The sequence below is a fragment of the Arvicanthis niloticus genome, chromosome 24, assembly GCF_011762505.2.
Source record: "Arvicanthis niloticus isolate mArvNil1 chromosome 24, mArvNil1.pat.X, whole genome shotgun sequence".
NCBI lineage: Eukaryota > Metazoa > Chordata > Mammalia > Rodentia > Muridae > Arvicanthis > Arvicanthis niloticus.
The window spans coordinates 37075821-37088547 of NC_133432.1; the positions used below are offsets into that span (position 1 = coordinate 37075821).

The 12727-nt window shown below is 34.7% G+C and overlaps 1 pseudogene; it reads left to right on the forward strand.

Annotated features, from left to right (window-relative positions):
• Window positions 1-1522: 1522 nt before the first annotated feature.
• LOC143438134 (vomeronasal type-2 receptor 116-like) overlaps window positions 1523-12727 on the forward strand; it is a 59035-nt pseudogene continuing 47830 nt past the window's right edge.

Sequence of the window (12727 nt, forward strand, 5' to 3'; positions counted from 1 at the left end):
TAATCTTCAAGATTAAAAAAATCCCATTATAGACATGTTTTACATTTTCTGCCTAACAAGTAGGCTGCACTGTATTCAATACCCAGTGCTTCAAAAAATTATAAAGTGTTAAAAATAAACATTTGCACAAAAATATTTGAAATTCATTATTCTGTACTTAAAATTATTCTATATTTATTCTAGCCACATTTCAAAAATAATAATGACATGTCTCCACTTGAGAGCTGATAAAAGTTGCTTTTGTCTTAAAACTTGAAGACCTGGGAGGGTAATAATGATTCAGTTGCTGACAAAATAATGAGAACATCAGTTCAGACCCCAGTTCCCACATAAATACATGGCCATGGTGATATGCACTTGTAGGGCCATTATTTCCTTCCAGGGACTGAAACTGGTTGCTCATTTACTTAAGGTAAATCAGAAAGTTCTGTTTTCACTTAGAAATTTGGTTCACAAAAATAAATAGGGAATTGTAAAGGAAGACATTTGATTTCAACCTCTGGCCTCCACATGATGGGCACACAGAAGCACAGACCCCTTTATAGAAACAAACAAAACAAACAAGAAGTCTCCATTTCAAAGCCTTATTAGGTTTGGACAAAATTAAAAACAAAGAACAGATAAGTCCCATATACTCCTTACTTTATCCTACCCATATGATTGCACATATGACTGTTGGCTTACATAAAGTAGAACATAGAATACCTGATAAATTAAATTCAATACATAATTATTTAGTAAATTGATTCACTAATGCATATGTACATCATTACATTATACAAATATACATATGTATTTTTTTATTTTGATCTCTTTAAGTGGAAATTGGAGACATATACCTCACATACACAAGGATAATCACACTAAATAAGTAAAATAAATTCTGTGGACATACAAATGGATTATAACAACACTTTTTGAGACAGTCTCTAGTACAGATAAACCTCAAGCATTCTGTGTCTACAGAGATGATTTTGACCGACTGATTCTCCAGTCTTGATCCCCAGTGCTGGGATTACAAATGTTTAAGACTATGCACAGTTTATGTGTTTCCAGTGATTACACCTAGGCTTTCTGCATTATGGAAAAGCATAATATCAACTGAAATACATCCCATCCCTTCTGACAATACTTTCACCCACAGCAGAAGATAAGTATTCTGACATCAGCTTGGTCAAGTCTTCCCAAGAGGACTTCAGCTTGGGATCCCTGTTGTCAATGGAAATAAATAAAACCATTGCCCCTGGGCCTGGAGATGATGAGCCTCAGACATGTTTTCCTTATTGTGTTTTTTGCCTGCAAGTGGAACATCACAGGTGGAGTTCCAGGAAAAAAAGTTTTTCAGAATCCTTCAGGGATATTCAAAAACTGAGTTGAAGAAGCCATGGGAATAAGAGTAGTCATCATAATCAACAACAAAATTGGAATTTCCATGAATGGATACAAATTCATCGAGTATGTATATACCCCCTGTCTTTGAAAGTTAAACGTCTACGCAGACCTAAACTTTGCAGATACTTCTATGATGCTCCTTCTGATTTTTATTTTCCTGATCCTGCAGTACTGCAGTTATGTCTACTCCTTTGAGCACTCTTACTGTTTTTCAAACACAAAACCCAGTGTATACAAGGATGGAGATATGGTGGTTGCTGCATTTTTACCTCTGTTTACTCTTCTCCTAGATTACCTGCCTCATGATCCAAGCAAAGAGGTTCTCCATATTCAGTAAGATAATTATTTTATATCTTTATTTTTCTGTCTAATTTTAAAGATATACAGTGCCTAGAAATATTATGTGTGCATGCAACACTGCTATCTGCATCCTCCATACTGCTCTTATTTGCAAGAACTCTCTCTAATTTATTTCATTATTTCTGTTTACTAGTTTCTTTGTTTCAAAAAGTACAAAAGTATTCTAGTTTCTTCCATTCTAGCTACTCCTCTCTGAGACTCAATTATCTCCTTCTTACTCCACTATTCCTGCCCTCTTCTAGCCGGTTGTCAGGAATTAGTGTTGTCATGAATTACATTTAATAACATTATCTAAAATCACAACGCAAACCATTGGCATGAATTTTGTACAAGGAGCCTCTGGAAAATCCTCTTCCTGGATAGTAGAGGATCATTTCCTTTGTATGCTATGGGTATTAAACCTCTGACAGCTGTACAGTTGGCAAAGATTTTCTTACTCTCTGGGCTGCTTCTTCACCTTGTTGATGGCTATGCAGAAGATGTTTAGTTTTATGAAGTTCCAATTCTTAATTGTTAGCTTTAATTCTTGGGCAAACAGAATCTTTTCCTACAACTACATCATGGAGGGTACTACCTGTTTTCTGCTAACAGTCTAAGTGTTTCAGGCTTCAAACTTATGTCTTTGATCTATCTGCAATTAGGTTTTGTTTAAGTTGATACATACAAGTTTGATTTTGTTGTTCTGATCTATTTCTTGAAGATGGTTTCTTTTCTCCAGCATGCAGGTTCCTTCCTTCCTTCTCTCTTCTTTCTTTCTTTCTTTCTTTCTTTCTTTCTTTCTTTCCTTCTTTCCTTCTTTCCTTCTTTCCTTCTTCCTATTTTGGCATCTCAGGCAAATGTTAAGTGGTTGAAGTTACATGTATTCATGTTTGGGACTGGATTTTGTTCCATTGGTCTACATGTCTGTTTTGTGTCAGTACCATGTTGTTTTGTTATTATGGCTCTCTAATATATCTTAAGATCTGGGATTCTAACTCTTCCAGCATCATTTTCCTACTGAAAATCCTTTGTGGTTTCACGTGAACTTGTACACATTTTTTTCCTGTGAAAAAGTCAGTGTCATTTTTTACTGTGATTGCATTGAGACTATAAATAAGTTTCGGTAGAATGGTCATATTCACCAATACTACATCTACCAGTTCATGAACAGGAGACATCATTTTATTTCCTAGTCTCTCTCTCTCTCTCTCTCTCTCTCTCTCTCTCTCTCTCTCTCTCTCTCTCTCCAGACAGAAGTTTAAAGTTTTTCATCTAGTAAATTCTTCATTTCCTTAGTTATGTTTATTCCTAGATACTTTATTTTTTAGACTATGGTGAGTGTGTATTGGTCCATGTTATCCTTTTCTCTATATTTGTTTTTGGTGTATCAAAAAAGCAATTTATTGTGAAAGTTGATTTTCCATCTGCCACATTGCTGAATTTGATTGTCATTTCTTTTCTGGTAGAATTTTTGATATCTCTAATATATAGCATCATGTCACCTAGAAATAATGATAGTTTGACTTTTTCTTTGCTTATTTGAGTTTTCTTAATTTCCTTGTATTGCCTCATTGCTCTACCCAGCACTTCAAACACAATATTAAGAAGAAATAGGAATGGTGAACATGCCTGACTAGTTTATATATACTTTTGGTTGGTGTGGGGGGTGTGTGTGTGTGTCTGTGTGTGTGTGTGTGTGTGTGTGTGTGTGTGTGTTATTGTGTTGTAGTATGTTCCCTTTAGTTCTATATTCTTAATACCTTTACATTGAAAGACTGGATTTTACCATGATGGATTTTGTCAAAGACTTTTCTGCATCAATGGAGATGATCAGGTGATTTTGTTTGTCTTTAAGTCCACTGGTGTTGGTTTTTTCATTTACTTCCTTGAGATATCTGCTGAAACATCCATACATTTCCAAGATAAAATGACCTTGGTTGTGGCTGATGGTCTTCTTTATGTGTTTCTACTTTACGTTTATTCATATTTTCTAAAACATTGTTTTAGTCTATGTTCATCAGGAATTTCACCTGCAGTATCTTTACCTCATTTTCGTAGTAGAGTAACACTGACTTTGTAGAAGTTTGAGCGTGCTCATTCTGTTTCTTTTCACATTTTTTAATGGTTTAAGAAGAGATGTTTCAAGAAAAATCTGAAGGATTAAAAATTTGGTAGAATAATGGTGTGATAATTCTGCTCTTGGACATTTTTAACTGAAGCCTTTTCATTATTATTTTAATCTCCTCATTTGTTATGGTTCTCTTTAGATTGTTAACTTCTTGGTTTACATTTTGTGGTTTGGCATAATCTAGAAAGTCTTCTTTTTAAAACTTTTTCAGATTAATGAAGTACAAATTTTACAAATATTCCCTCATAATATTATGAATTTCTTAGGTGGATATTGTAATGCTTCCATGTCCATTCCTGATTCTGTTTTTTGGTCCTCTCTTTTCTATTTTGATTAGTTGGGCCATGAGTCTTTCAATCTTGTTAAACCTTTTATGAAATTATTTCTTTCATTCACTGATTTTTGTGTTGGTTTGTTTGTTTGCTTAATTTTTTCTTTTTGTTCTTGTTGATGATGTCTGCTCTGGTTCTCATAATTTATTGACCTGAATGGGTTTCAATTTGATATTGTCAACTTCTGAGTTGCATTAGTAAGCCAATTATTTGTGTTCTTTCTGATTTCTGGTGTAAATATGGAGAGCTGTATATTATCCATCACAGAACTGCTTTTAACATGTCCACAGGGTTGTCTGTGCTACATTTTCATTTCCTTTAGCTCCAGGAAGATTTTAACTTAAATCTTAATTTTTTCTTTCTCTCATTCCTCAGACAGTAGTGAACTGTTTAATCTGCATGAGATGCTGTATTTATTAGAGATATTTTGCTGTCAATTTTGTTTCACTGCATTATGGTTATCTAGGATACAAGGAGTTACTTTGGTCTTTTTGAATTTCTAAAGATTTGTTTTATGCTTCAGGATATGGTTTACTTTAGAAAAGCTTCCACATACTACTAAAGTTGAAGACCAACTTTAATCCATGGTAGTCTGATAACAATAAGGCATTATTTCAATTTTCTTATATCCGTTGAGGTTCTTTGTGACTGATTATATGGTCTATTTTGGAAAAGGATTCATGAAGTTCTGGGGAGAGAATATATTGTTTTGCATTTGTGTGAAACATTCTATAGATGTCTGTTATGTCTGTTTGACACATAATCTTTGTTATTTTCATTATTTCTCTACTTCATTTTTGTCTGCATGAAATGTCTATTGTTCATACTGGGCTCAAATTCTTGGAAGTTCTACATGCTTCATTAATATTGTCATCAACTGAGGACAGACTGAATGATATGAAGCTATTTGACATTCAACCACAGAAGCCCTAAATATTCTTCTATCTTCTTTCTGTGCAGGTTCAATTTTAAAAACTACCAGATTGTTTTGGCAATGGTTTATGCCATTGAAGAGATCAACAGGAACCCTCAGATTTTACCCAATGTGTCCCTGGGATATGATATATATAATGTCCTGTTCAATGAATGGTGGACATTAGATAGATGCATCACATGGCTATCTGGGCCAAAGAACTATATGCCTAATTACACATGTAAGAGAGAGATGAAGTCTGTTGCAGTACTCACAGGCATATCATGGATAATATCGGCCAATATAGGGACACTGCTAGAACTCTACAAATATCCACAGGTGAGAATGAGTGAAGTGGAGAAAGATAAAACCATTTATAATTCAGTGCCATTCCAAGGTGCTAAAAGAGGATGAAAGAAAAATGTGTTTATGCATCTGACAAAGTTTATAATCCAAAAGAGTGATGTAGTTACGACAAAGTAAAGGAATAGGCTCAAGTGGACGGTGATTACAGGAAACCCTTAGTATGAAGTGTGATGGTTTAGAGAAGCAGCTTTGTGCATAAAGTATTTGATTCACAAACATAAGAACCTGACTTTGGATATCTACCACATAAAACCAGTAGAAGGCAGTATACATCTTTCACCTAGGTTCTGGTAAAGAAGATACAGGTGAGTTGATTGAGCTCACAGACTAGCCAGGGTAAACAAAACAGTGAGCTACAAGTTCACGTAGAATCGTATTTTTAAAAAAAAGTAAAAGAAAAATTAATATAGTGAATAATAAAAAAAAAACTCCAATATCAACCTTTAGCCTCATGGACACACATATATAGATGGAGTGGGTGATTTCTCATCATTTTAGGTGATTCTAAAAGCCTGTCATAATTGGACATTTGCTTTCTACTTACACCTCTTAATTCTTTTATTCTCTTTATCTTCTTTTCCTTTTAGTTGGCCATTGGGTCTTTTGATCCTAACCTGAATAATCATGAGCAGTTTCCTGATCTCTACCAAATAGCCTGCAAGGACAAGTCTCTGTCTCATGGCATTGTCTCCTTGTTGAATTATTTCCACTGGAACTGGGTGGGACTGATCATATCTGAAGGACATAATGGTGTTCAGATCATCTCAGACTTGACAGCAGAAATGGACAGAAACAGAATATGTGTAGATTTTGTGGAAATGATCCCTGTTAGTGAAGTATCTTATTTACCAAACAGACAACTGAATCCTACACAGGTTCTGAAATCATCAGCAAATGTGATCATCACCTACGGTGACAGTGATTTTCTGAGAGGCTTCCTGTTTTATTTAAGACAAACTGTACTTACAAGCAAAGTCTGGATCATGAACTCAGAATGGGATGGTGTCATCACGGCAGACCATTTCATTTTACATTCACTCCATGGAAGCCTCATCTTCACACATCACCACAAAAAAAATCTCTGGTTTTAGAAATTTCATCCAAACACTTCATCCTTCCAAATATCCAGAAGATTTTTATCTTAGAAAATTTTGGTTCTCCTTTTTTAACTGCTCATTTGCTGATGATGACTGCAATACACTGGAGAACTGTGTGCCAAATGCTTCCTTACATGAGTCACCAGAGGCCTGTTTTGAAATGGTCATGACTGAGTTTGCTTATAATATGTACAATGCTGTGTATGCTGTGTCCCACAGCCTTCATGAGATGCTTCTTCATCAAGTAGAAGTAAGACCAATAAGAAAGGCAGAAGAGCTGATGTTTTCAGCCTGGCAGGTAGCGTGTCTCTTGTTGGGTTGCTCAGAACATCAACATTGTGATTTTCTAAATCTATGCTTTTTGAGGTCACACTACTTATTTTGGATCTCTAAGGGTACAAAATAAACTACTTGTAACTGATAAAGGGGTAAGTAAATGAAAACCTATACAGAAACGGTTAAAAAGAACAAAGTGTCCATAGAAGAAAGACACTGTGTTCTAAATCCATATCCATGGTTTATGAATTATCTAATATGCTTAAATTTGGCGGCGTCAAATTTGCTATACAGCCAAGAACAAGAAACTTCTGATCCTCCTGCCTCTACATCCTGAGTGCTGAGATAGCAGACATGTAAAACTATGGACAGATTTATGCAGATAAATCACACACACACAGTATCAAACACAGGGTTTCACTAATGCTAGGCAATTCTACCAACTGAGCTATTTCCCGGTAACACGAACTATTGACTTGTCTAAGTGATGTTAAGACTAGTTTTGACACTTAAAGAATCGAATCTAACACCACTTAAGGTATTCAAAGCCTCATTTTACTTTGAGCAATGTGCTGACTAGTTTTTTTTCAATTGGCACAAATGAGAGTTACCTGGGAAGAGGTATCCTCAACTGACTAATTGCATCTATCAGATTCACCTGTGGGTAAGTCTGTGGGGCATTTTCTTGATTAATGATTGATGGAAGAGTCCAAACCACTGTGGACAGTGCCATCCCTAGTGAAGATGTCCTGAGTTGCATAAGAATGAAAGCTGAGTAAGCCATGGAAGCAAGTTAGGAATCACATTCCTCCATGGTCTCTGCTTCATTTCCTACCTCCAGGCTCCTGCCTTGAGTTCCTGCTTTGGCTTTCTTCAGTCTTCAGGACTCTAACCTGTAAGCATTTTATCAATGCAACAGAAAGCAAATCAAGACAGGTTAATTCTGAAAATAAATAGATGGGTCTAACTTTTCTTACACAAACAGAAAATTATCTGACTTTTTTAGCTGCTACCTTTTTTGAAGAACATGCAGTTTACTAATCCTGTGGGAGAACAAGTGAATTTGGATGAGAAAACGAAGCTGAATGCAGAGTATGACATTCTCAACTACTGGAACTTTCCAGACGGTCTTCAACTGAAGGTGAAAATTGGTCAATTTTCCTCCTATGGTCCACTTGGTCAACAATTATCTTTATCTGAAGACATGATAGAATGGGCCATCGGAATTACAGAGGTGAGTTGGGTATAACTGTAACACTTTGAACTACATGTAATAAAACACATCTTGTTTGAGCTACCCTCTACCCCAAGAAGCTATCTGCAATAGCCACCCTCTCATAAAGTAAAAACAAGTTTCTTTCAGTGGAGGCTCATTTCAGTGCAGGCCCTATACCCAGGTAATTCAGAGGTACTTGGATAGATTTTCAAAAATCTAACTTTTTATATTATATTTCTGTGTTTGGGCACTTTTCGTCATATTGGTCTTTTGCTAGGATGTGTGTGTTTGTGTGTGTGTGTGTGTGTGTGTGTGTGTGTGTGTGTGTGTTTCTTGGGGTTTGTCTTCATTTTTTATTTTTTTAAACAGAGAAAGAGAAGGGATGGAGTTGAGTGAATGATGGGTTGGTGGAGATCTGACTGGTGTTAGGGGATGAAAGTTACATGATCAAAACATTTTGCATGAAAACATTTAAAATACTTTTTATATTATATTCCATATTTTTCTTGATATTTTCATTTGCATGATATTTTTTACAATTTTATATACTGATATTTTAAATTTTGTCTATAAATTTTTGAAATATTATTGAGATACTAAAAATAGTATAAATATATACAATACTAAATGATGTGTTTTATATTATACAATTTCACAAAAATTAAAAATAAAATTATGTATGAAATTGAAAAAACTTATTCTGGAATTTAGCTTCCTAACTGCTTACTCATATACCAAAAATGCAAATTTTTTGTTATTTGGATTTTTTTATTTATTCAAAAAATGTTTTCCATACATTATATTCTGATTATAATTTTTCCCCTACCCAAAATGCTACTCACCCAACTACATAACTCTACTTTCCATCTCTCTTCTAAAAAAAAAGAAGAAGAAAAGAAATATACATAAAATAAAATAAAATGAAACCCACAAAAATGGAAACCAAAGTATTTAGGCAAAAGACCAATAAGTTGAAAAATACACAAACAAAGCAATATGGGTGAAAACCCTACAAAACTACCTATCATTGAGTTCCGTTTGTGTTGGACAACTAATCTTCAGCCTAGCCTGAACTATTACTAATATATCTAATGAAATTCTATCTAAGAAGACTAGTTTTTTTTCTTTGCAAGAAGGTATCAGTTACAGATAGCTTCTTGGTTAGGGTCATGATCCTGTATCCAATTCTCCCTCTCAGTGCTGCTTCACTGTCTGGCTTAAACCTGATCTGATCCTGTTCTTGCTCACAGAGACTCTGTGAATTCATATGCGTATCAGTTATGTTGTCTCTGGAAGACACTCTTTTTTTAAAGTCATCTGCTCCCTCCAGTTCTTTTGGCATTCTCTTCACCATAGATGGTATAGGAGTTTAATAGAAAAATCCCATCTAGAATTAAGTACTCTCAGTGTCTCCACTCTCTGCACATTATCCAGTTGTGGGTCTCTGTTCCCATCTCCTGCAAGAACAAGTTTTCCTCATAAGAGCTGAGTAAACTACTGATGTTAGTATATAGGATAATGTAAGTAGGAGTCGTTTTATTGCTATATTTCCTTGGTAGAACTATGTTACTTAGTTTAACCTTATTCTATGACTTACCCAGTCTCAGGTACACTACACTACACTACACTACACTACACTACACTGGAAGAATCAGGATTGAGTTCATTTCATAAAATAAGTCTTAAAACCAATCAGAGTGCTTGGTTATTCCCTGAATGTCTGTGCTATTATTGTGACAACATACCATTTAGGAAAGTTACAGTTGTAAGTGTCAGGATTTGCATCTGGGGAGATGATTACATTCCTCCTCTTAGCATGAAGAGTGCCTTTATATGTAAGTCTTGTATGCAGCAATAAAGTTTTACCATCAGTTTGTGGAGAGCAACCAACAAACTTGAAGTAACCTGAGATTTCTGGCCAATCACTCACTACATGTAACACATTTCTGACAATGAAGATTCCACTTGCTGACATAAGATGCTATAGTTGAGGCAAAGACACCATTATTTTGTGACTCCATTTACATGTCTTTCATAGGCATATATATTTTAGAAAGCTTCTATAATATCCAGCTTTCTTATGATCCTTAGTATAAGTTGTCCTGCATCATATTTCTTTCTTTGTCCCTTTTTCATTCCCATTACCATTTAATTCTACCATCTCAGTCTACTCTATCCCTCCATAACAATATACTCTATTCCATTGGGAGATCTTCACCTCAGCCCAAGTCACTTGCCAGTTACTTAACTTCTGTGATTATATACAGTGTAGCATGCATATTGAAAGCCAGAAAACTTATGACAATAAGAAAAGACCAAATCTACCAGTAACAGGAGTAGAGAAAGGAAAGGAATTCAAGCCCAAAGGCCCATAAAATGTTTTCAACAAAACCATAAAAGAAAAAATTCTAACCTTTTGAAAGAGATGTCTATAAAACTATAAAATATACCGTATACACTATATGTTTATACAGAAAACCAAAAGAGAATGCCCTCACCGCATAATAATCAAATCACTAAACATACAAAACAAAGAAATCTGGAAAGAAGAAAGACCTAGTAACATATAAAGGCACAAATATTAGAATTACACCAGATTGTCAGTAAAGATTCTAAATACCAGAAGGTCATGGGAAGATGTGTTTCAGAATCTAAGAGATCACAGCTCAGACTGTGATACCCACATAAACTTTTGATCACCATAGATGGAGAAAATAAGACATTCTCTGATAAAGTCATACTTAACAAATCTATGTCTACAAATCTAGGCCTTAAAAAGGTGCTAGAAGAAAGAATTCAAACGAGAAAGGATAACTACATCCAAGAAAACACAGGAAGTAAATCACACACCATCAAAACCAAGAGAAGGGAAGAAAACACATGCGCACTCACATGCAAATCTGCACATGCACACATGTGCACACACAACAACAACAACAAACAGGAATTAACAATCATTGGTCATTGATGTCTCTCAATATCAGTGGCAATATAAAAGAGAATGTATTCAAAAACAGGATCTGTCCTTCTGCTGCATTCAGGAAACAAAATATAGCATCAAGAACAGACATTACCTGAGGGTAAATGGATGAAAAAATATTTAAAGTAAATGAACATGAAAAGCAGAGTGGTGTGGCCGTTTTGATATCTAAGAAAATAGTCTTCAAAAAAAAATAAAACTCAAAAAACAAAATGAGAAAAGACAGTACATAGTCATGAAAGGAAAAAAAAATCTACCAAAATAGTATGTCAATTCTTGACATCTATGCTTCAAACACAAGGACACCAACTTTTGTAAAGTAGATGCTTAAATCACATATTGACTCTCCCACACTGAAAGTGGGAGAATTCAATACCTCACTTTCACCAACGAACAGGTCATACAGACAAAACTTAAAAAAGAAATACTGAAGATAAGTTATGTTATGTTATGTTATGTTATATTATGTTATGTTATAAACCAAATGAACCTAACAAATATTTGTAGAACATTCCATGCAAACAAAAAATGAATATGCCTTCTTTTCAACACCTCATGACGCTTTCTCCAAAAACACATTCTCAGTCACAAAGCAAGTATCAATACATAGGTAAAAATTGAAATAACCCCTTATATCCTGCATCCTATCTGACTACATATCAAAAATAACAGAAGAAAAAACAGAAAGCTTACAAACTCATGGAACCTGAAAACTCTTTACTGAGTAAAACAATGAGTCAAAAAGAAAGAAAGTGAGGAATTTCTAGAATACAATGAATACAACATACCCAAACTTGTGGGACAAAATGAAAGTGGTACTAAGAACACAGTCCATAGCCCTGAGTGCCTACATAAAGCAAAATACTCTTAAAAAGGAAAAATCTCATACCATCAATTTGATAGCACACAGGAAGGAAAGCACTAGAACAAAAAGGACTTAGCACAGCCAAGAGAAATACATGGCAAGAAATAATCAAACTGCTGGGCAGTTAATCCCAGCACTTGGGAGGCAGAGGCAGGTGGATTTCTGAGTTCAAGGCTAGCCTGGTCTACAGAGTGAGTTCCAGGACAGCCAGGGCTACACAGAGAAACCCTGTCTCAAAAAAACTAAAAGAAAGAAAGAAAGAAAGAAAGAAAGAAAGAAAGAAAGAAAGAAAGAAAGAAAGAAAGAGAGAGAGAGAGAGAGAGAGAAAGAAAGAAAGAGAGAGAGAGAGAGAGAAAGAGAGAGAAAGAAAGAGAGAAAGAAAGAATCAAACTAAGGAGCTGAAATCAATAAAATGAAAACAAAGAGAATAACAAAAAAGATCCAATGAAACAAAGAGTTGGTTCTTTGAAAACATCAACAAGATGAGCAAACTCTTATGCTAACTGAAAGACAGAGAGAGAATATACACATTGACAAAATCAGGAATGAAAAGGCAGATATAACAGACACCAAGAAAATTCCAAAAACCATAAGGACATACTTTTAAAAATTATATTCCACCAAATTAAAAAAATCTAAAAAAAAAAAAAAAATGGGTGATTTTCTCAATAGGTACAACATAACAAACTGAAATCAAGAAGAGATAAATAATTTTTTAAAAACCTATAGCACCAAAAAAAAGACAGAAATAATCATTAAGAGTCTCCCATCCTCCCAAAAAGAAATCAAAGGTTATAGCACAGAGTTTTATCTTTCTTTTTTG